Source organism: Nannospalax galili, unplaced genomic scaffold, assembly GCF_000622305.1.
Source record: "Nannospalax galili isolate Female #2095 unplaced genomic scaffold, S.galili_v1.0 scaffold875, whole genome shotgun sequence".
Classification (NCBI taxonomy): Eukaryota; Metazoa; Chordata; class Mammalia; order Rodentia; family Spalacidae; genus Nannospalax; species Nannospalax galili.
In genome coordinates this window covers 35,497-59,758 of record NW_008337059.1, presented here as the reverse complement: position 1 = coordinate 59,758, position 24,262 = coordinate 35,497, and the positions used below count along the sequence as shown (strand labels likewise).

The 24,262-nt window shown below is 42.2% G+C and overlaps 1 protein-coding gene across 1 annotated transcript in view; it reads right to left on the bottom strand.

Moving 5' to 3' along the window:
- Positions 1-17,451, bottom strand: part of Dnmbp (dynamin binding protein) — a 115,469-nt gene extending 98,018 nt beyond the window's left edge. The window contains exon 1 of the mRNA XM_029563011.1: positions 17,331-17,451. The gene's annotated coding sequence lies outside the window, so the exon portion shown is untranslated. The remainder of the gene's footprint in view (positions 1-17,330) is intronic.
- Positions 17,452-24,262: the final 6,811 nt, after the last annotated feature.

Below are 24,262 nucleotides of genomic sequence, written 5' to 3'. Positions count from 1 at the left end.
TTGGTTTAAAGTGATTGACCAAACCAATGTCGTGGCGCATGATTTTAATCCCAGCACTTGAGAGACAGAGGCAGGCAAATCTCTGTAAGATGGAGGCCAGCCTGGTATGAGTTCCAGGCCAGCTGGGGCTACAGGGAGAAAACACACACACACAAAAAGTGACCGAACACCTCAAACAAAGGGAAAAAGCATACGTGTCTATATGTATATATAGATTTTTTTTCCTCAGATGAAAAGATATTCTAAGGAAAACCATTATTCCTGTTATTGTTTTTATTCAGGTTTTTTTTTTTTTTTTGAGACAGGGTCCTACTATATAGCCCTTGCTGGTTTGGAACTTGCTATATAGACCAGCTGGCCTTAAACTCACAAGAGATCACCTGACTCTGATTCCTGAGTGCTGGAATTGAAGAAGTGCACCACCATACCCAGTCAGGTCATTTTTTTAAAAGCAGACTGATTAAGACAATTCACATACCAGAGTTCACCCATGTAGAGTACAATGGGTTCCAACAGATTCAGAGTTGAGTGACCATCACCACACATCAACTGTAGAACATTTCAACACCTCATAAAGAAATTCCACCTCCATTAGCTGTCACTTCCTACTTCCCACTCAGCTTCCCACTGGCCCCAGGCAAACACTATTCTCTTTTCAACACCGATTTGCCCCTTCAGGACACTGCAAGTCAATGGACTAACAAATATGAGGTCTTTTGTGGTTGTGCCCTCATCTCATTTTCAAATAGAAATGATCAGTTTAGGGCACAGACTACAGATACAGAGCCAAACCTGCTGGATCTATAACCCATCTCCTTCCCTAAATGGAGTTACAGGGTTTAAAACAAGCCGCTAACTTCTCTGTGTCTTCTCCTATGCAAGATGAGTTTAATAACAGAACCTGCTCATAGGTGGTGGTGACATAAGAGTTAATATATGTGAAGCACTTAGAGCAGTACCTTACATAGAGTACTACACAGCATCAACTGCCATTACCACAATCATCTTCACTAAAGAGCGTGAACTGTGAAGTGATACTCTCAAAATCTTTTTCATAGCGCTAGGATCTTAGTAGATTTTAATAGGAAAGGTCTTGGGGCTGGAGAGATGGCTCAGCAGTTAAGTGCACCTGTTGCTCTTGAAGAGGACCTGGGTTCAGCCCCCATACCCACATGAGGCAGCTTACAACCACTTTTAGGTCCAGTTCCAAGGGATCTGACACCCTCTTCTGGCTTCCCCAGGCACCTGCTCACTTGTGGTACACATACATATACCCAGGCACATACATATACACCTAAAATCAAATAAAGAAAATTTTAGATTTATTTTTTATGTGTGTGTTTTTGTGCATGTATGCCAGTGCACCCATGTGTGCAATGCTCATAGAGACTAGAAGAGAGCATCAGATCCCCTAGAACTGGAGTTAAGGACAGTTGTTAGCTGCCATGTGGGTGCTGGGAACTGAACCAGGGTCCTCTGTAAGAGCAGCAAGTGGTCTAAACCACTGAGTCTTTGCTCTAGCCCCAAACAAATCTTTCAGATAAAACAAAAAGTCCTAGGGAAGGGGAAATAGGGAATGACTGCTAATGAGTGCTGGATTCCTTCTGGTGACGAAAATGTTTGGAATAGTGGTGATGCTTACACAAGTTTGTGAATACACTGAAAGCCACCAACTCATAGACTTTTAAAGAGGTGGGGTTTTTTTGTTTTGTTTTGTTTTTGGTGTTTTTGAGACAGGGTCTCCTGGTAGCCCCAGCTGGCCTCGAATTCACTATGTAGACCAGGCTGGCCTCGAACTCACAGAGGTCCACCTGCCTCTGTCTCTTGAATGCTGGGATTAAAGGTGTGCGCCACCACACCTGGCTAAGAGGTGGTTTTTATAGTATATGGTTAGCTTTTTTAATATTTTATTTATTTTTATTTTATGTGTATGAGTATATTGCCTGCATATATGTAAGTGCACCAGTGGCATGCAATGCCCATAGAGGGTAGAACAGGGCATTGAATCCCCTCCCCTGGAACTGAAGTTATAGACAGTTGTTGGCCACCATGTGTGTGTTGGGAACTGAACCTGGGTCCTCTGGAAGAGCAGCCAGTGCTCTTAACCACTGAGCCATCTCTTCAGCCCAGTATGTGGTTATCTAAATTAAAAAAAAAAAAAAATGAGTCTTGAAGCTGGGGGTGTGGCACATGCCTTTAATCCTAGCACTCTGGAGGCAGAGGCAGGTGGAGGTCTGTGAGATTGAGCCAGCCTGGTCTACATAGTGAGTTCCAGGCCAGCTGGGGCTACAGGGAGACCCAGTCGCAAAAAGACCAAGAAAAAAAAAAATTACAGAATCTCAGACTCTTAAGTTGGAGAGCACTAGTTTCAATTTCTTTTTTCTTTTTCTTTTTAAAAAAATATTTTATTATTTTTATTTTATGTGTATGAGTGTTTTTTTTATGTGAGTGCACCCATGTCATGCAATGCCGCAGGTCAGAAGAGGGCTTCAGACTCCCCTGGAACTGGAATTAAGGACAGCTCGTAGCCACCATGTGGATGCTGGGAATTGAACCCGGGTCCTCTGCAAGAGAAGTCAGTGCTCTTAACCGCTGAGCTATCTCTCCAGCCCCCTCTTTTTTTTTTTTGTTTTAGTATGTGTACATACATGTGTGATTTAGACAGGTCTCCTGTGTCTCAGGCTGGAGAACTCACTACATAGCCAAAGATGGCCCTGAATTCCTGCTCCACCTGCCTCTACCTCCTAAATGCTGGGATTGCTGGCATGTGCCACCATGCCTGCCTGGCATAAGTAATGTGGTGCTAGGGATCAAACCCAGGGTTTCCTGTGTGCTAGGCAAGCACTCTACCAACCCAGCCCCAGCCCCAGCCCTAGTTTCAATTTCTGACTCCACCATTTGTCAAACTATGTGACCTTGGGCAAGTCACTTGAAAACCCCTCTGAATCTTAGTTTTCTCATCTAGAAATTTAATAGTAATCTACTTCACAGTGTGTGATGAGGATTAAATCTGATAATGCGGGTAAACATCTAGAACACGTCCTGACAAATGGCAGGTACTAGGAAAATGTTAGCTGTATGGACAGTCATGACAGCCATGATGGTGGAGGAGGACAAGAAGAGCTAGCATCACCCAGACCAATTACAACACAAATAATACAGATAAGGCAGCAAGTAATTCCAGACAGAGCTCACTTCTCAAAACTGCTACTGTGTTGTTGAGAAGGGAGAGAAACTTAACTTCTCTGTGGTTACTGGTCATAAGGAAAGAGGAATCAACATGTGTCTCTAAGCTGTAAATGAGCTATGTATCCACAATGGGCCAGCACAGGTTTGGCAGTAATCCGCAAAGGAGGGCTCACATATGGGTCCAAGAAAACCTTTGCCAAATACCTTCTGGAGATAAAAGGAGGATATGAAATTAATTTATTTACTTCTCTTAAAAAAAAGTCCTGTACTTTTTGGCTCTGTTGTTAACTCCTTTAAGCACATTCATCTATGACTTGCTCCATCTTTTCTAAGAATCTTCTGCAATAGATTCCTGCATGCTACCCAAAAACTTCACCTCTCTCTGCCTTGTTTTCCACCAGGCAGCTAGGAATACCTTTGTTTATTTATTTTTTTGAGACAAAAATCTTGTAGCCCAAGTTGAGCCTGGAACTCACTCTGTAGACCAGAGATCTACCTGCCTCTGCCTCCCAAGTGCTGTGATCAAAGGCATGTGCTGCCACACCAGGCTAGGGATACCTTTGAAAACCAAAACCTCATACATCTCTACACCTAAGTTCTTCCATCCACCACTCAAGCAATAAAATTCTCTGCAGATCAGACAAAGCTTAAGATCTGTTCTCTGCCCACAGGTTTGTATTCATTCCTGACACCCTCCTCCTAACCATACACCCTCATCTCTAACCTCACCTAAACACCACATCAGTAGTTAGCTCTCTGCAAAGCCACAAATGCCTTTGCACCTGCTTCTCTCTCTGCCTATGGGGAAAACAGCCCAGATGGAGAACTGAAACAGAACAGCTGTTCTCACTACATATGAATTACATGGTGCAACACTATCATACACATACTGGTGAGCTACCGTAGACTGCTGTCTAAGTCTAATGTCTTCTGTATGTGTTGTCGCTACCCATACTTAGGCATGAATATGGAGTACGACTTTGGATTTTTTTTTTTTGTATTTTTGATTTCTAAGTATTTTAAGATCGTGTCTCACACTGTATAGCCCAGGCTGGCCTAGAACTCATTATGTAGTCCAGAATGGCCTCAAACTTGTTATCTTCCTGCCTCAGTCTTCCAAGTCCTGTGATTACAGGCATGTACCACCATGCCCACCTGAAGTGTTTATTTTTTATTTTTCACTGGTCGCTGCAAAGAGGAACAACCAGTTAAGACAGCAGGTCACCATGGATTAACACTTTAATTACAAATAGTAATTACATTTTAATTTTAAGCCTTTCAAGTCACAAGAAGAGTCTATTGATAAAATTTTAATTTTACCTATGGAATATAAGAATAAAGCCTGAGCATACCTATTAAATCACTTGGAAGATTTTTGTTTATTTACTGGGTGTTTTAATATTATTTGTGTGTGTGTGTGTGTGTGTGTGTGCCACGCGCGCATGTGTGGAGATCAGAGGATAACTAGTGATCAGTTCTCTCCTCCCATCATGTGGGTCTCAGGAATCGAACTCTGGTCATCAGGCTTGCCTGCAAGTGTTTTCACCCAATGAGCCCTCTCAATAAATCAGTCCCATGATTTATTGTTAATGACTGTTTTAATCAAAGCGAGCCTTATTTAAATGACCAGCATCCATAATAAAACTGTAAGTAGGGCTATAACAAATTCATTGAATATCTTTGTCTTTCTATGCCATAGTTTATTAACCATTTGGCTTTAAAACATGGATGAAAATACTGACATTGAGATGCTCTATTCTTACAAACTTTTAATCATAAAACAAATCCAAACATAGCTTCAAACTTCAACAGTCTTCATCCCTTTTACTCTAATGTTGGTTGGCTACCCCATAGAACCATCAGAGTCGATGAATAGGCAAATGCAGCCAAAAGAGAAATAAAACCACTCTGCATTCTTGGTGTTCATAGTGATCCCAATACTGTAATTACTAAACAATATCTAGACACTGGTAGCAAGAACAAAGGGCACTGAAAACCTGGGGTTCAGAACCTTCTGTGACACAGTATCACATACAATCCTTCCAGCTATTCAAGAAACCAGGGCCATAGCAGGTTCCAGTGTAAACTTACTCTCCTCTTACCTGACCCTCTAGGGATTCTCAGATGCTTCCTGATAAGCAGATCTAAATCGTAAGACAATAATATCCCAAGGTTTTGGCACTGAGCCCCAGCAATCCTTAAAGCAACAAGCACCGTCCAGCGTACTTCTAGGCACCCTCTCCCCTACCTCTAAAGAACACGAAAACTTTGCCTTGCCAAATTTCTGCCAAAGCATTCCTATGTTTAAACAGAGATGGTCTGCTGGAGATAATGTCACTCTGTGACACCTGGAATACTTTGGAAGGCTGCTCAGAAATGAGTTCTGATGAGAACAAACTACGTGGGCCAGTGAATTCTATTTATAGGTGCCTGAGTAATTTGGAACCTCTTGCAGTAGCCGGATTAAAGGGTAAATGAAAAGCTAACTCACTACAGAGACAACAGTGAAACTGCGTCAATCAAGCCCTGCAAAAAATCCAGAGTGTGGAAACTATAGAAAAAATGACCAGTTTCCTTAACAAAGAAACTATAAGCAAACATTTTAAATTTAAACTTAGAACAAACAAATTAAAGGCTACTTAAGAAACATTAAATGCAACACATATAATTTTCTTGGATCTGATTTCTTTAATGAATTTTTTTTTTTAATGATAGGATTAGGGGCTGGTTCATTCAGATGGCACAAGCCTGATGACCTGAGTTCAGATCCCCAAAATTCACATAAAAGCTGGATGCAGTCCCACAAGCACTGGTAATGTGAGCACCTCCCCCAGGAAGGTAGGAGGAGCAAACAGGAGACTCCAGAAACTGGTGGGCCAGGGAGTCTGGCCCACATAGTAGCAAAGAAATCTCAAACAAGGTGGAAAGGCAAGGACCAAATCTGAAGGCTGTCCTCTGATCCCCACATATGTACCATGGTACACTTGAGCCTGTACCCACATTCACAAACCACATGCAGATTAAGTAACTAATTAGTTAATTAATTAATTATTAATTAAAAATGATGGTGGACACCTGTAATTCTAGAACTTAGAAAGCTAAGACAGGAGGACTGCCATAAGTTTGAGGCTAGCCTAGACTACAGAGCAAGACTCTATCCAAAGAAAAAGAAGAGAGAGGGGAAAATTTGACACTTTTTTCTTTTCAGATAGGGTCTTGTATACCTCAGGCTGGCCTAAACTTGCTATATGGCCAAGGATGGCCTTGAACTTTGGGTCCTCCTGTCTCCACCTCCAGAGTGCTGGGATTTCAGTCAAGAACCACCATACTCAGTTTATATAGTGCTAGGGATCAAAACAGGGCTTTTTGCATGGTAGGCACGAACTCTACTGTCTGAGCTACATCCTCCAACCTTGACTAGACTCTTGATTATATGAAGAAATTATTTTTAGGTGACAATACCAGTACTGTTTTCATATGTAAATAAAAGGGAATCCAATTTCTTAAAACTCATTAGAATCAGGTCTACAAAAGAACAAAGAGGTGGAGTGCATAATCAGCTCTGCTTAGAGATCCTGAGTGCCGGGTGCACAGACACTGACATCAACCATTCATTCATTCCTGCAAGTCTGAAACTTTATTATGAAAAGGGTTGAAAGGCAAATAATGCTGCTGGATGGAGAGTTTCAGACCTTTTCCTTTCTGAGGTGCTGCCTGTTTCTGCCTGCAGCTGCTCCTGCTCAGCCCAAACAGGAGTTCCCGGAACGGTTCCACCCCTTGCAACTAGCAGTGCTGCACCCTGAAAGAAGGACAAGCCTCGGCAAATACCAGCTGTGCAGGCCACTCTCTGTCCTCAGGCACTTGTCTGCCTCAGCCCAGTATGGTAAAGAGCAGGGTCTTTGGAAACAGACAGACCCGAGTCTGACGGGCAGAGTTCTGTAACAGGCAGCAATAGAACTTTACTGCAGGTTTTACCAATGTGTATAGGAGCTTCCACACATTCAAATGAGGCCTATGGCGTCATCTTCCACAAGAAACCACCCTAAAGATGAAATGAGCTGGGACATTTATGGCGACTGGCTAACACACTCGCTGCTGTTATTGTATTATTTATATCTTTCTTTTGGGGGGATAAGGTCTTCCTATGTATGTAGCTGAAGCTGGCCTTGAACTTGAAATCCTCCTGCCTCGAAAGTGTACAGGTGTGCACCACCACCAGGCCTAGCTTCCTTTCACTTAAACTTGGACTGTAAGTAAAACCCAGTAAGATGGAAAGAACAGATATTCATAACTAGGATTAATAAGAGACTTATTGCTGGCTTTGCTGCTGTACAGAAGAAAGAAACCTGTGTGACTGGAGTGGAAAGAGAACACAGACGTAGGTGAGTGTACAGAACTGGATTTGGAGCAGACTTGAGGGCAGTAGAGCTAAGACCTGAGGGAGACAGGGAATAACCAACCACCAGCACTGAGAACTAGGGCAATAAGCAAAAGCAGTACTTTAGGCACGAGTCAAGTGAAGGCCTCTATAGGACACACAGACTCTGTGGCACTGGCCTTGAGGACAGCATTGCATGTATCTGTGGCAACTCTCTATTTAATATCCTATACGGTACTGTTGACCTGCTATCAGGCATCATGAGGCATAACCACTTACCACTACAACTCTGAACTAGATCCAGAACACTACTTATTGTTCAGAAACAACAGAAAAGGCAAAAAAGTGTCCACATTGCCAGGGATGGGAGGAAAGAACGAACTAGAAAGGGGAGGCGGTGGGGTACGAGGCTGGGGAGTTAAGCACTACTCGGCACATCCATTGCAACTTTTTCTGCTGATGGGGCAGGCTCATTTATGCTAAGAGAATCATCTCATGAAAACAATGCCCAGTGTGTGTAGGACCCAGAACCCATGGCAGGAGCATCAGCACTGACCATTCTCTCATGGGCCCTACTCTGCATGCGGCTGTAGGCACAGCATCCTCACTCTGCTTCCAGGAAAGCGCAGCTCGGTTCCGCACCGATGGTTGTGCTTGGCTCTGCTCACGTCAAGGAGCAAATGGGATCCCACTGCTCCATCCCACTACACAGAAGGAGGCTGAGAGAATGTTCTTTCCTCATAGCACATCCCCTTAGGTTTCTGGTCTCTGCATCCCAAAGTGCCTTGCATGGGTTCATTTGTAGGGACACACCACTGGAGGTGCTTGGGATATATCAGTGAAAAACAAGAGATTCTAGTCTTTGTAGAACTTTCTCTTTAAGGGAAGAGTAAGGCAGACAACTGCACTTTCAAAAGTGCAAGTGGTAAAACAAAAAGAAAACAAACACACAAGCAAATCAGGATAAAGGGATGGCGTATGAGGAGGAAGGGCAGCTGCATGGAACTGAACTTGCCCGCTGATAGGAATGTCAGCTTGGGAATTCTGTCACTTCCTGCTATTTATATACAGTGTTCATAGGCAGACACACCATAAGGCAAACAGTAATTAGGGAAACAAAATCGTTGTGTTGGGATTGATTTCAGGGTCAAAAGAAAATTAAAAAACAGGTGTGGTGCTGCATATCTGTAATTCCAGCATTGGGGGAGGAAGGATTGAGGCAGGAGGGTGCCTCCAAGTTCAACACTACCTGGCCTATACAGCAAATTCCAGGCTAACCAAGACTACATAATGAGACCCTGTTTTCAAAGAAATTAAATGTCTGGGGGCTGGAGAGATGGCTCAGCAGTTAGAGCACTGACTGCTCTTGCAGAGGACCTGGGTTTGATTCCCAGGACCCACATGGCGGCTATGAACTGTCCTTAACTCCAGAGGAATCCGAAGCCCTTTTCTGACCTCCACAGCATTGCACAACACGGGTGCATTCACATACATGCAGGCAATACAACTCATACACATAAAATAAAAATAATAAATAAAATATTTTTTAAAAAGAAATGAAGTATCTATTTTCTTTATTGCATTTATTTTGTGAAAGTCGGAAGTGTGATCTAACAAAGGAAGAAGAATGAAGGACTGAACTGCAGCAAAAGGACATCAAGTGGACCTCTCCCTCCTGAAGCTGATGCTGGGACTCAAGTCTACTGGGATCTGGACCACAACTACTCCACGTTCCCACAATGACTCTGGGCACAGAGGCTCCCTTGTAACCAGCAAACTACTCCGCATGTCCATAAACTAATCATATCTTATTAACCCACCCCCATCCCCACCCCTGCTCCTTCCCACAGGACCAAAGAAAGATTAAACAAGGAGGGATCTGAGTACAGAGTGCAATTTTAAGTGCATTCACTCCTCCATCACAAGATCAGAAATAAAAAACAGTTTAACAGGTTGGTGCCAAAAGGCAGGATTTACAGATGTGCTTTCTATATTTTGAAATTTTTCTGTTGAAAACAGTTTCCATAAATACCTGGTCCAAAGAAAGAGATAACAATGGGACTCGATTGCCCAGCAACTACCAGCTAACAGCTACTGTCACTGAAGATCAATCTTTGGTCTACCTGCTGGACAACCTCAGCAGTTCTTGAAATATATGCTAGTGAAATTTACACCTGGGAAAAAAAAATTTACACCTGGACTAGAAACTGACCCAGAGTGAGGAGTCTATAATGTTGCATATCTTACTGACTACTACAGTTGTAACGCTGAACATGACTCCCCTTTACATTAGTTATTTAAATTCTGACTCTAAACAGCAGAAGGAAAAACCTGTCCTCACTGTGAAATAAACTTATATTAGAATCTTGGGATTTGACCATACGTTGATATATGTAGTCAATACTGATGACACTTATTTATGTTCTGTCTGTAACAACCTCAGCGTAAGGTTTAGGATTGGGGCTTGCATCCTGATTCAAGCCATCTTACTTCCTGGAGGGCAAATCCTGAAAAGTTTTCCATAAGGCTTAACAGCAAGTAATGATGAAAACACTCAGTAAACTACAAACAGAAAATACCTTCCTTTGCTAAAGGATACACACAAATCCCCAAGCAAATGCTATAGAAAACAGGAAAAATTCAGACTCATGCTCTTAAATTTGGCAAGGACCCCCCTCTAGCAACTATTTTGACATAGTCCTGGCCAATGTCATAGGAAGGAAAAAGAAACAGGGTATAAGGACGGGAAAGAAGCAACAAAACTACCAGTTTTCAAAGGATACAATTCTATGAGAAAAAAACTAGAAGACAAATTATTTGAATAACACAGCAAAGCAAAGCTGCTGCATGTAAAATCAACTTAGAATAATCTGTAATCCCAATGCTGATATAAGCTTATTCATGACATCGGCCTTGAGAGTCAGGATTTAGTTTATTTCATATTATTATTATTATTTGGCCTTTAAATGTGTCAACTGACTTGGTTAGGCAGTCACTGCAGTTTTGCTGATGGCCAGATGCTGCATGGCACATAGCAGGGACATTTGAAGGCACCTCATTCTGTGATCAGAATTTATAAAGTTTGACTGTGATTAAATTAATAGCATTAATATTCAAATTGTGTCACTCAAAATACATTTCAATCCTAATTCTGATGAAATTCTTTAAATTTCCACAAAATATTGGTAATACATAATATATTGAACGCCAACAAAATTATTTTCCAGAAAATACAGAACTGAGAAATAATAACTTCCTAAATTTGTATACTTGGTAAAATTATAAAGCAGGCCAAAATTTGAAATTAAATGAATAGATATTCTCTCCTGATAAAAATTTTTACAAGTTTTTGTAAGGAAATACATTCATGGGACTTTACATTCTGTTTTACAACAGTGGAGTCAAAATTTAAATAGCTGGTGTAAAGAACGAGAGAAAGAGCTATACTGAGCATCTTAAACTATTAATAACAAACTAGAAAACAATAAAAAGAAATAAGATTCACAATGGGATCAAAATTATGAAGTATTTAGAAATTAACCAAAAATGCCCTTCCGACCCTTTATGGAAGAATTCTGAAGGTCTAATAAAGTAACTGAGGATGTAGCTCAGTGGCACAGCACTTGCCTAACATGTGCAAGGCCTTGAGTTTGACCCCAACACTGATAAAAAGAAGCTTTAATAAAGGACTTCAAATGAGGTGATGGGAATGGAAACCTGGCTCAGCAGTTAAGAGTACTGGCTGCTCTTGCAGAGGACCCAGGCTCGGTTCCCAGTACCCACACGGCAGCTCACAACTATCAATAACTCCAGTTCCAGGTGATCCAACACCCTCTTTAAGCTTCCATGGCACCGCATGCATGTGGTTCACACATACATACATGCAGGCAAAACACTCATACACATAAATAAAAATTAAAATCTTTAAAAATGAGATCATGAAGTATGAATTGGTGGGAACACAAATAGAAATGTACAGCAAGTACGGCAAGAGGCAAACATCTGGTGATTCTGGGTAAGAAAGATTCAGGAGTTCTTTGTACTATTCTTAGAACTCCTCTGTTAATTTTAACCTATTTCCAAGCTTTAAAAAAATGCTAGAAAAAATAAGCTAAATAAATGGAAAAAACTTTCACATGCTTTTGGGTGGAACATGTTAACATCAAAAAGATGTCAAGCCCATTCAAAATAATTTATAAATTTACTATAAACCCAAGCCGGGTGTGGTGGAACATACCTTTAATCCCAGCACTTGGGAGGCAGAAGCAGGGGGATCTCTGTGAGTTCAAGTCCAGCCTTGTCTACATAGTGAGTTCTAGGCCAGCTGGGGCTACAGGGAAACCCTGATTCAAAAAGGCCAAAAATAAACAAACAAATAAATAAGTTTAAAATGTTTAATAAAATCCCAATAAAAATTCAGAAAAATAATTTTTAATAACTTAATGAATTTACTCCAGATTTTATATGGACAAATAAAATGTGGTCCAGGAAGAATTATGCAAACTTAAAATGAATGACTTGTTATGATTTTGACAACATAGTGACAAAATCACTGTCATAAAAATCAAAGCAATAAAAATATCAATAAAAATATGGAGCAAAAGCTATAGACAAATGGAACAAAATAAGCCTAGTTACAGACCAGTGTAACCATGGAAATCACAAGGGAGAAAGGGAGAAGGGGACAGTGCGACTCAGTAGAGAAAGGCACGAATTTTTCTTCTGGTTCTCTTGCTCTTGCTGGGGGACGTTAGAGAAAAACTGTTCATCAAATAGAGGAAAATAACATAGGCCAGAATGCAACATGGATTGTCTCCATAAATTAAAGTCACAGATATGACCTAGAAATGAAGAATTTTTTTTAGTTTTATTTATTATTTTTATTTTTATTTGTATTTGTGCATTGCCTGCATGTAGGTAAGTGTACCCGTGTCGTGCAACACCCACGGAGGACAGAAGAGGCTGTCGGATCCACTGGGACTGGAGTTACGGAGGGTTGTTAGCTGCCATGTGGGTGCTGGGATTTGAACCTGGGTCTTCTGCAAGAACAACCAGTGTTCTTAACCGCTGAGCCATCTCTCCAGTGGTTTTTTATATATATATATAAAAACAAACTTAAAATGCATAAACCTAGGTCAAAGAATTTATTTGATAAAATAAAAATTAAGGATTTTTCTTGACCAAAGAATAACAAATGAAGAAGCAATAGATGAGCAAATGAAAAGTTATCTCCAAAGTCTAAGGTGGGCCAAGGAGTATCTACATCACAGAATCGCTTCTGCCTGCCAGTGACAGCAACAAAGCAGACATGGATTCCAATATAGAAAAGCAGCGATAAGAAAGAACTACAGAAGTTGTGTCTAAGAGATGCTCAAATTTTCTAGTAATAACAAAAACACCAATGAAAATATCAAGACAGCACTTTGCACTTATGAAGTCAGGAAAAGTATGCAAAGCTGAATGTTGGTGGGACGTGAGGAAACAGGAACCCACAGATACTTCTGTAGGGACAGAGATGGGTACAGTCAATCAGGAGGTGAATCTGCTCCTGTTTCATCAATTTCAGTATATGAAAACCTGTAACTCAATAGTGTCCTTCTAAGTGTATAGCCCACAGAAATATACAATTTTACAAGTGGACACGCAGGTGGTGCACTTGGGAGGCAGAGGCAGGAGGATCTCTGTGAATTCAAGGCCAGCCTGGTCTACCTAGTGAGTTTCAGGCCAGCTGGGGCTACAGGGAGACTCCCATCTCAAAAAGACCCCCCAAAAAGAAAGGGGAAAGATAAACTACAGCAGCATAAATTAAAATATATGAAGCAAACACTCCCACCTTGCGAGATCCAACTCAGACAAATCCCACATGAAATGCATTAGAAAAAGCATGCAGGGGTATAAGGGTAGTGGGAATGGAATAAGAGAACTGAAAACCCAAGAAATCTTTCAGCCTGTGTTATAATAAAATAACTCTGGTGATCTATGGCCGAGGAAAGTTAGGACTGTTTCTCAAAAGTTCCAATTTTTCTTAATAACAAAAGTCACTCTGGCTGTCAGCTCTGCTGATGAGGAACAGCTTTTCACCCTTTTTCAAGCAGGAAGGGTAAATGCAGGGATCAGCAAAGTATGAACAGGATCAGCAGAGAGTATTTACAGAACAGTTTTGGTTCTGGTGCCCTGGCTGAAAAGGCCTAACAGTATTTCTGGATTTGGGGTGATTTGGCTCCAAGTAGGTTAGTGTCAGGTTTTTGGACCATCTGAAGTTTTTACTTTTAGAATTCTTCTTACACAGTCTTCCCTGCCTGTAAAAATATTCCACATCACCTGAAACCTTAAAATTCTTGAGCTAAAGGGGACCTGGTTATCCTGTGGATGAGGAAATGGCGGCCCAGAGATTCTAGTTCAGGGTCACATAACTAATACGAAAAGGAAGGTCTCCAACTATGCTCTTGTGTGCTGTTGTCCAGCCCATCTTTTCAAACACTTACCACCATGAGTTTCTCTGTTCAAAGCTCTCTAAAGGCTTCCCCCTTACTCAGAGTCAAAGTCAACTTTTCACAATAGCCCATGCTACCGTGCCCTTTCCTGCTCCCACCATCTCTTAATCTGATGCCACTGTGCCATCACCCACAACCACACTGGCTGGCCACTGTGACCTCGTCACCCCTCCTGCCTACCAACCACAGTTCTACATCAGGGCTGGGAACTTTTGCCTCCTCTGCCTTCTACTCTTTCCCTTAGTTCCCTTAAGTCTTAGCTCAAAAGATATCTCAGCAGAGGCCTTTGTGTATCACTCCTTATAAAGAGTACCCCCTCTCCACACACAAAAGCACACACAGTTTCCTATTCCCGTGGCTTAGGTCTTCCATTGCATTATGATCATTAGATCTAGCTATTCATATTTGCTCTGCCCCCATCCCACTAGAATATCTATTCCAAGAGGCCTCTGCCCCCTGCTCCTATGACAGTGCCTGGCTCATAAAGGTGCTCAAAAAACATTTGCTGAACAAATGAATGGATGGAGTCGGGATCAGCATACATCCCTCAGACACAAACTCCTTACATGATACCTTACGATGCTGCACAGTTCTTGGTAGTCACATCTTTCAGCCAGAAGAAAAAACTTACAAATCCAAAAACTGAAATAACACACTTTGGCTACTCTATCTACTTTACCTCCTGGGCTGCATTTTTTAGCACCAAGGGTAAAGTACCTAATCAAATGGTAAGACTTCAGTCCATTTAACAGCTCTTTCATTACAGAGCTGCTGGTTTACAGCTGCTACTTTAGATCTGTCTTCTAGGCAAGAGGCTATTTTTCTTTTCTGATTTATTTATTTTTACTTTATGTGTATGAGTGTTTTTCCTGCATATATGTAAGTGTACCTGTGTCATGCAATGCCCACAGGAGGCCAGAAATGGGCAGCAGATCCCCTGGAACTGGAGTTACATGGACAGTTGTGAGCCACCATGTGGGTAACTGAGAACAGAACCCGGGTCCTCTGGAAGCACAGCAGGTACTCTTAACCCCTGAGCCATCTCTACAGCCCCAAGAGAGTATCTCATAGTAAACTCCTGACAAGAATGAGTTATCCAGTTTTGAAAATTGGTTCATTCAAATGTTGTCATCGGCTGGGTATAATAAAAAATGACTCCATATTCACTGATACAGAATGTTTGAGAATTTTAAGGATGTTTTAGCAAAAACAATAACAATCATAAACATGCCTGAGAATTTCATAGGAGATAAACTTGTAATAATAACAAGTTAAATTGGCTTTAAAAATGACAGAATAAACCTGGAAAATAAGTGAAGCTTGGTACCTGGTGATAGGTAGGAAAGCCGCCATTTGTATTGTTTTAATTGTACTTCTCTCATTTAAAAAGATGTCCCCCCAAATTGAAAATGAAATGATCTGTAGCTTAAAATATTACTTTTCGCTTATTTTAGCCCCATGAAGATCAAAATGATCCAGAAGCTTGGGAATAATAATGAATTTGAAGCTTTGCTATGCACCATGCAAAAAGGGTGTCCTTACGAGGCAGAGGGAATAAGTTCTCTTGCTCTGGGGACATCCTGTATTATAATTTTCAGGCACAGAAGAGGCTAAAAATCTGAACCTGGTCCACTTGACTCTGTTCCTCGACCCCACAGAGTCTATGTTCTAAAGATGAATACCTATCCTTAGTTTTTAAGATGCTAATTGGCAATTCAAGAACCAGGACTTACCCTGTAAGAGAAAAGGTAGGGTAAGTTCAATCAGTGCTTCCCAAGGAGACGTTCTACTGCAGAGTCGATCACAGAGGGACATGAAAGGGTCTTTGCAGGTAAAGGAGGCACTCAGAGAAGAGAAGAGCCAGAAGGGAGATGGGTAGAAAGAAGATGATGGCAAGGCCCTCCTTTGTGGCTAAAAGACAAACAACTCATATATATTTGGATAGTCTGTAAAGATTATTATCAATGTCAGCCAAAAACCATACAAAATATGAACACTGTATAAGAGTTATCTTATCACATTTTCTGAGTCAGAATGTTTTCAGCTTATTTGAAAAGTTATCTGTGACACAGCCCAGCACACATTCCCAGGCAAGACTTAATTCTTCTTCACTACACAGCAAACATGCCGATGTAGTCTCTGAATTCCAGTGAAATTAGCACAGAATATCAGTAATGTGGAAAGTCCTGTTTCATTTACTTTAGCCCAATTCTGATGTGACTGGGAGTTGGGACTAAAAATGAACTTGAAGATCTGCTACACACTGTGAATTAATTCTTTTTGTCTCAGAACTTTTTTGCTCTCACCAGGAGTGACCTGTTTCAAGTTAATGTGTGAATTAAAAAATTTTAGAGATGGAAGCTGGCCATAGAGATGCAGTTCAATAGTTTAGGAAAAAAATAGGTACTGAGGGCTACACTAACTTGCTCACATAGCTTGACTCCTGCTGTAAGAGATTTTAATAAATGCAGCACTGACTGAGAAATTAAGTCAGTGTGCTACAAATACCTGTCTTGAAAAATTCTACTACAGATTAATCAGTTCTGCTCTTAACCTTGTAACTCAGCTACATAAAGTGGAACCCAAAGTGTGTGCACCCACTTGCCACATACCACAGCATCACTCACCAAGTTCCATGAGATGCACCTATTACTGTAAAGGAATGACTGAAACAGCCCTAAAGGCAAGTTACAGAACGAGAGTTATTACTTTTCGTGTTGGTTTGGTTTTGTGAAATGTAACCCTATACCCCAAGCATTCTTCATAGCTCTTAATAGACATCAGACCCTGGCCTGTTTGGTCATCCCAATATCTCCTTATTCGAGTGACAGGCGGCACCATCCTCTGACACCAAGGGATGCTTGGGGGACACGAGGACCTGCGGGCAGGAGCAGCACAGGTGTCCGTGGGTACCCGCAAAAGTCCACCAAAGGAAAGCTGCGTCTCCAGCTACCCAGCTCCGACTCTGACTTGGGAAGCCATCCATCCCGGTCTCCCTGACATCACCGCCCCGCATGCCCACCCGCTGCGTGACCTCGCATCCTAGTGCTGAACTCCTCCAGCTCTCAGATTCCGCCAGGAGGCAGGGCGGTGCAGGGACAGAGCCCGGCTGACACCCCCAGCCAAGCGCTCGTCTGGCTCCGGGGACCCCCGCGGCGGTGCGAGGCCCCGATGCGCCCCAACCCCAGGCGGCCACGCAGAGAGGGGGACGGGGCGGGGCAGGCCCCGCGCTTCCCGCCCGCCTGTCCCAGCCCCCCCGATGCCCTGACCTGCTCTCCGCCGCCCGCTCGGCGTTCCCTCCGCGTCTCCGCCTGCAACCGCCCGGCGGGCCGCCGTCACCTCCCTCGGCACGGCCGGATCCCGGGTGACTCCTCACACCGCCCCGCCTTCCTCCCTCCCGTGTCGCTTCCGCCCCCGCCCGCCCCGATACGCCTCGCGCCCCCTGGCGGCCGCCTGGCCCTCCCGGCCACGTCAGAGGGCGGTGCTTCCAGGGCCCACACGGGGAAACTGAGGCACGGGGCGCCTCCCTCACCCAGCGCCACCGCCGCCGCCTAGTCAAAATCCCGGCCGCCGTCTTCTCTACCACCCTGGGGCAGCTTTCCCGGTTTTCTCTTTTTTTGAACTTCTGATCCTTCTTCCTCCACCTTCCAAGTATTAGGATCTCAGGCGTGCATCCCCCCGCGTCTCCTCCCGGTACCCACTCCTACCCCCAGCCAAGTCTCCCAGGACAGCTTTGAGAATTTAAAAGGAGTCACAGAATACATGAACCAGAGGCTGTCTCTCAGAAGCCCGGGCGGTCTCTGCACATTAATGATCAGGGGCACTTTGCTTGGCCATGTTGCCTGGATCTTTGCAGATCTACTTAGCGGATTCAAAAGAACACAGAAGCCTTAATGCACACTCAGTAGGTAAGCCTTGATTTCAGACATTTCATTAGCTACACTGTTTCCTAATTCCTTCACTTTTTAAAAATCATGGTAAAATACACAACATGAATGCATCATTTGAACCATTTGCAAGTGTGCAGTTCAACTGCAATAGGTACATGCACATCCGCCTGCAACCGCCGGTCTCCAGAACCTTTTAATCTCCACATGCTGAGACTCTACCAGTGCCTCCTCATTCCCCAGCGCCCAACAATATTTGTCTTTATGAATTTCGCTGCTCTGGCTCCCTCTATAAGCAGATTCATACAGTATTTGTCCTTTTTGTGTCTGGCTTAGTTCAGTTAGTATCATGACCCCACGTTTCATCCATATTGTCCTATGTGTCAGAATTTCCTTCCTTTTTAAGGCTGAATAATATCCCATTGTTTGAATATACTACATTTTGTTTGTGCGTTTGTTCTTCGGTGGACGTTTGAACTGTGTTTCCCTTTCGGCAGTTGTGAATAAGGCGACTAGGATCGAAATGGTACCAATAGCTACTTGAGTCACCAGTTAGAGGTCCTTCAGGCATACATCTAGAAATGGAATTGCTGTATCATGCCATAATTGCATGCTTATTTCTTTAAAAAAGTGCCATGCTCTTTTCCTCCTTTGCTGATTGAAGCACATGAACACCGCGGGAAGACAGTTTTGTAGTAAAATATCAACGTTCAAGATTTTGTTAAAATTTTTTTAAGCAAATACTTCAATTACCCACAGGACAGTGAACTTTCATCCTCTAAGAAAGTAACATTGCAGATCTGTTGCCTAGGTTGATTATAGCGGTTATTATTCAATTAACTATAATTTTGTTTTCTGCATATATTCTTTTCTAATGTGTTTTGGAATCAAGTATGCCATATAAAATCCAGATGAACTAAAAATCAAATGTTTCATTTTGAAAATAAAGACTATTGGACTATCCTAGCATATACCCAGATCTATCTAAACTTTTTTTAATGTATTTATTTATTTAATGTGTATAAGTGTTTTATCTGCATGTATGTCAGTGTACCACATGCTGCAATGCCCAATGAGGCCAGAAGAGGGTGTCAGATTCCCTGGATCTGGAGTTACAGATGGTTATGAGACACCATGTGGGAACTAGGAATTGAACCTGGGTCCTCTGCAAGAGCAGCAGGTAATCTTAACTGCTGAGCTATCTCTCCAGCCCCCTCTAAACATTTTAAGTTTTGTTTTTGTTTTTGTTTTGTCTGTTTGTTTGTTTTATGAGACAGGCCCTCCCTGTAGTCCCAGCTGGCCTGGAACTCACTATGCAGACCACACTGGCCTCAATCTCACAGAGATCCCCCATCTCTGCCTCCCACGACTATGCCTGGCCTTAATATTTTTTTTTTACATTAATGTATTTAGTTAGTTATTGTAGGGGGGAGGTTATAGCCAACTTTCAAGAGTCAGTTTTCTCCTACCATATGGTTGCCAGGCTTGGTGGCAAGTGTGTTTACTCTCTGAACCATCCTGATGGTCCTTAATCTGAAATTTTTCCTTTTACCTGACTCAATTTCAGAATTATCTGGTTATTGAATCCCAGAAGTGGGTTCTTTGGTGAGTACACTAAATTTAAGAATGACTTTCCAGACATGCTTGAATTGGACCACCTCACAGTTTCAGGAGATGTGACATTTGGAAAAAATGTTTCATTAAAGGGAACAGTTATCATTATTGCAAATCATGGTGACAGGATTGACATCCCTCCTGGAGCAGTGTTAGAGAACAAGATTGTATCCGGAGATCTTCGCATCCTAGACCACTGAAATGAAAGCTACTGTATACACTTTGTACTAATTATGGGCTAAAGAAGTTTCTTACAATAAAATGTTCTCTTAAGATTCTAAAATAAGCAGGTACTTTACCACGTTGTACTTTGCAGTGTTGATTGTTTTAAAGTAGCGTGTTCTGGGGTACACTTTCACCTAAGGAGAACACAGATGGAGCAATACTTCCTTCTTTGAAAAATTTAGTTCCTCCTAAAGTGCAATATTATTTAATCTTAGAATTGGGTCCTCTCTGCTGGAAGATCTTTTAACAGATGCCTCAATGATGATCACTTTGAATTGCCTGTGATTTCAAAAATAAAGTGATTAAAAAAAAGAATGACTTTCCGACAGCATCATCAAGATACTAAAGCATCAAAGGCATAATAATTCTTCAGCTGCACTCAGCACAGGAAACACTTCAGTACCCTGGGAACCCATTTGGTTTTGGATTATACACCCTCCACATACCTTGTAATAATGCACCTGGCAGCCTAGTTCCTTCATCTCCACACACTGTGCACATACATCCCTCTCCAAACAACACACCCAACCTTGGAAACCAGATCCCCATCTTCAATGGGATAAACATCCTCCAATTGTTCAACAATAGCATAAGTCTTCCCACCGCTCGTATCAATCAAATTTAGACAGTTTCTATTCGAATGTATTCCCAAAGTACCAGTATGAATAGAAGGGATGATCTGGCCTGAGCCAGTTTTGAGTGTACATGCAATAAGAAAAAACTATGTCCCCTAGTAACCTTTTAGGGAGAATTCCCCATTTACCATCTCACACCTATGCATTGGATGTACATACAGTTAAAATCAGATGCATTATGAGAAGGGACATGTGCAGTGAGAAATCTATGAATATATGACCTAATCTATCCATCAAACTAGAGAACCACCCAAACTAGACCCCTTAGTAACAAGCCCCTCCTTCTAAGGACCCCATAAAAAGAGACCCCAGTCTGGAGCTTGGGGCCCTTGAGCACTCTCATTTATGTGGCCCACTGTCAATCCTGACAGCGTAGCCTTCTCTAATCTGTGCTGTTGCTTTGCTCCAATAAAGTTACTTTACATCTTTTGCAAATCTGCCTGAGCCCTTGTTTTCAATTTTTTAGATAAAGAGCCAAGAACCTGGAAACACCTGGCCCAGACCAGGGTCACTGCTAACACTTCTTTCATCAAGGAAAAGTCACTGCACTCTTGTGATGCAGCGCACTTGTGCTAGGCATTTAGAGTTCACCTGACCAACACAGAAAACAAGCTTCCTGGCCTCATGGAGGCCACATTCTACAACGATGTAATGGAAAATAAATGATAAATCGGACCAGCATGGAGTGCAGAGTGCTGTGAAGAAAGTAAATTAGAGAGTATAATAGATTGATGGTAGAGGATTAAACCCTATACCCTAGCCACCCATTTCAGGTAAAGAATTAACTTCTCGAATATGCAACAGGGGTTGAAACAAGTAAGTATAGATAGTGCTTGAAAGACCTGAAAGATAGTTGCTCGACATTTTTTTTTTTTTCTTTTCTGTTCTGTGGTTTAGATGAGGAATCGAGCCAAATAGAAGATGGGAAGATTTTTTGAATAGGAAGGTGGTGGGGAAGTCCTTCTAGGAATGTAACATTATCTGGGACCCAAATGGGGAGAAAGAATCAGCCTTACAAATAGCTAAGGAGGTGCTTTTCAGTTCGGAGAAACTACATTGCCTTGAAAGGGAAAGCGGCTTGATCCGTTTCAGAAACATCAAAGGAGATACAGTGTGAGCCCTAAAGTGGAGAATTATGAGATGAGATTAGGAAACAGGCCAGCAAGATGGTTCAGTAGGTAGAGCAGCTTTCTGCCATCAAGCCTGAGTTCAATCTCCAGGACCCACATGATGGTAGGAGAGAACCAACTCCAACAAGTGGTCCTCTGACCTTCACACGTGCATGCACATGTACATACACACACAATCAATGTATCTATAAATCAATAAATAAATAGTAAAAGAAAGCGAGCAGAGTTGGGAGCATCCAGAATCTAGCAGGCCTTGGTAGACAGACTGAATTTTTTTTTTTTTTTGTCTTTTTGAGACAGTGTCTCCTTGTAGCCCCAGCTGTCCTGAAACTCACTATATAGACCAGGCTGGCCTCGAACTCACAAAGATCCACCTGCCTCTGCCTCCCAAGTGCTGGGATTAAAGGCGTGTGCTACCACACCCGGCTGACAGACTGAATTTTATGCTAATGTATTGATAGACTGTATCCCCAGTTGAGGGGACTGGAATAAAACTAATCAAAAGAGATTCATGTGGGGTTGGGGATGTACTCAGTGACTGCTTGTGTAGCATGCATGAAGCCTTGGGTCCAATCCCCAGCACCACATAACAAGATGTGGTGGCACTGATCAATAATCTCAGCATAGGGGAGGTTGAGGCAGGAGGATCAGAAGTTCAAGGTCACCCCTGGCTATGTAATGAATTAAAAGCCAGCCTTGGATGCATGAAATCTTGGGGGGAGAGAGAAAGACAGACAGACATTTCTGCAGAGAGGGAAAGAGAGAGAGAGAGAGAGAGAGAGAGAGAGAGAGAAAAGGAGAGGAATCAACGTGTGTGGAGCTGCTTTATAAGCCATATGGATCATCTCTGCATATGTAATATTAAAATGCACACCATTCCTGTGCATTTTGATGATTCTCATCTATTAAAACTACTTGGAGTCAGACATGGTGGCACATGCCTTTAATCCCAAGTACTTGGGAGGCAGAGGCAGGTAGATCTCTGAGAGTTTGAGACCAGCCTGGTCTACATAGCGAGTTCCAGGCCAGCTAGGGCTACAGGGAGACCTAGTCTCAAAAAGACACACAAACAAACAAACAAAAAAAAAAACCTACTCAGGTGTATCATTCTTTCTTCTGAGGTCTAAAGAGATGTGCCACCTGTTAGGATGCCCTGTATCTGAACTTCCACTATTGTAAGGGGTAGAATAAAAGACTGACAGCTGGGGCTGGAGAGACAGCTCAACGATTAAGAGCACAGGCTGCTTTTGCAGGGTACCTGGGTCCAGTTCCAGGAGATCTGGCACTCTCTTCTGGCCTCCTCAGGCATTGCATGACACAGGTGCACTTACATACCTCATACACTCATACATAAAACAGATGATTGATTGAAGATGATAGATAAATAGATGATAGATGGTAGATAGATAGATGATAGATAGATAGATAGACAGATAAATAAATGAATAAATAAAATTGTAATGACCTGATAGTTGGTCACGGCTAGGCCCCACAGCAAAGCCTCCTCTGTCTAGTCTTCTGCCAAGAACCATGTATTAGCCATGACTGCTGCTAGCAATGCTTTCTTCAGTGTCCTTCCTGAACGTAGAGTTAATCGATCTCTGCCCCTCTTCTTGGGTAGTGAGTTTACTGAAGGTAGGACTACTGAATTTGTCTTTGTATTCCTATTTTTTAGCAAAATACTATACTTGGCACATAGTCCCAATAGGTGTTTGTTTGAGTTTGCTTAAGTTAAAACTCAGTAAAATCTAAATGATGCTTAAATTTAATTACACTGTAATAGTCTCTTGTTTTTTCTACCCTCATCAGTTCCTTTTTATTTGTTAATTGTTTTGATTTTAATGATAACCAATGTTCTATGCTATCTCACCCACACACACACACCTCTCCATCTTCCAGGAGTGGCAGGTGGCCTCAGATTGACCAAGAGGAGTCACTATGATGCCTTCAAGTACTGGCACACAAAACCTCATTTGTGTTGCTGAAAATCACACCTGATTGTGTATAAGATCCAAGAGTAGATTATGAGAATGCAGGCTTGAAAGGCTGTTGATCCCCTGGCCCCCTTATGAGAGAGATTGTGAGAAAAAAGCTATCACCAAAGACAATGAAAATTACAGATTCTAAACCATATAAACATAGCTGGGATATCTGGATCCAGCTGTGTCTGAAGTCTCCATTTATAAATCTGTACTTATGTGAGCCACTAATGCCAATCTGAAATGAAACATTTCCTATAGCATCGTGAGATTTGATTTATGACTTTTTTAAAGATTTTATTTATGTATATATGTTTGTTGTTAGAAGTGTAGGCCTAAGCTAGGCGTGGTGGCACATGCCTTCAATTCCAGCACTTGAGAGGCAGGGGCAGGTAGATTTCTGTGAGATCAAGGCCAATCTGATCTACACAGTAAGTTCCAGACCAGCTGGGGCTACAGGGAGACCTTCTCTCAGAAAACCAAAAAACAAAGAGTGTGGGAAGCCAAAGTGGCCAGAGGATCCCCCTGGAGCTGGAGTGGGTTTGAGTGGCCCAACATTGGTGCTGGGAATTGAACTCAGGTCCTCTGGAAGAGCAGCAAGTGCTCAACTTGTGAGCCATCTCTCCAGCCCCAGTTTGTGACTTTTACTACTAAGATTATAGCTTCTCTAAAATTTGGCATGAAAGCATTTATGAATAAATGATTGTAGAGGACAGCAATTACGTTTCTTC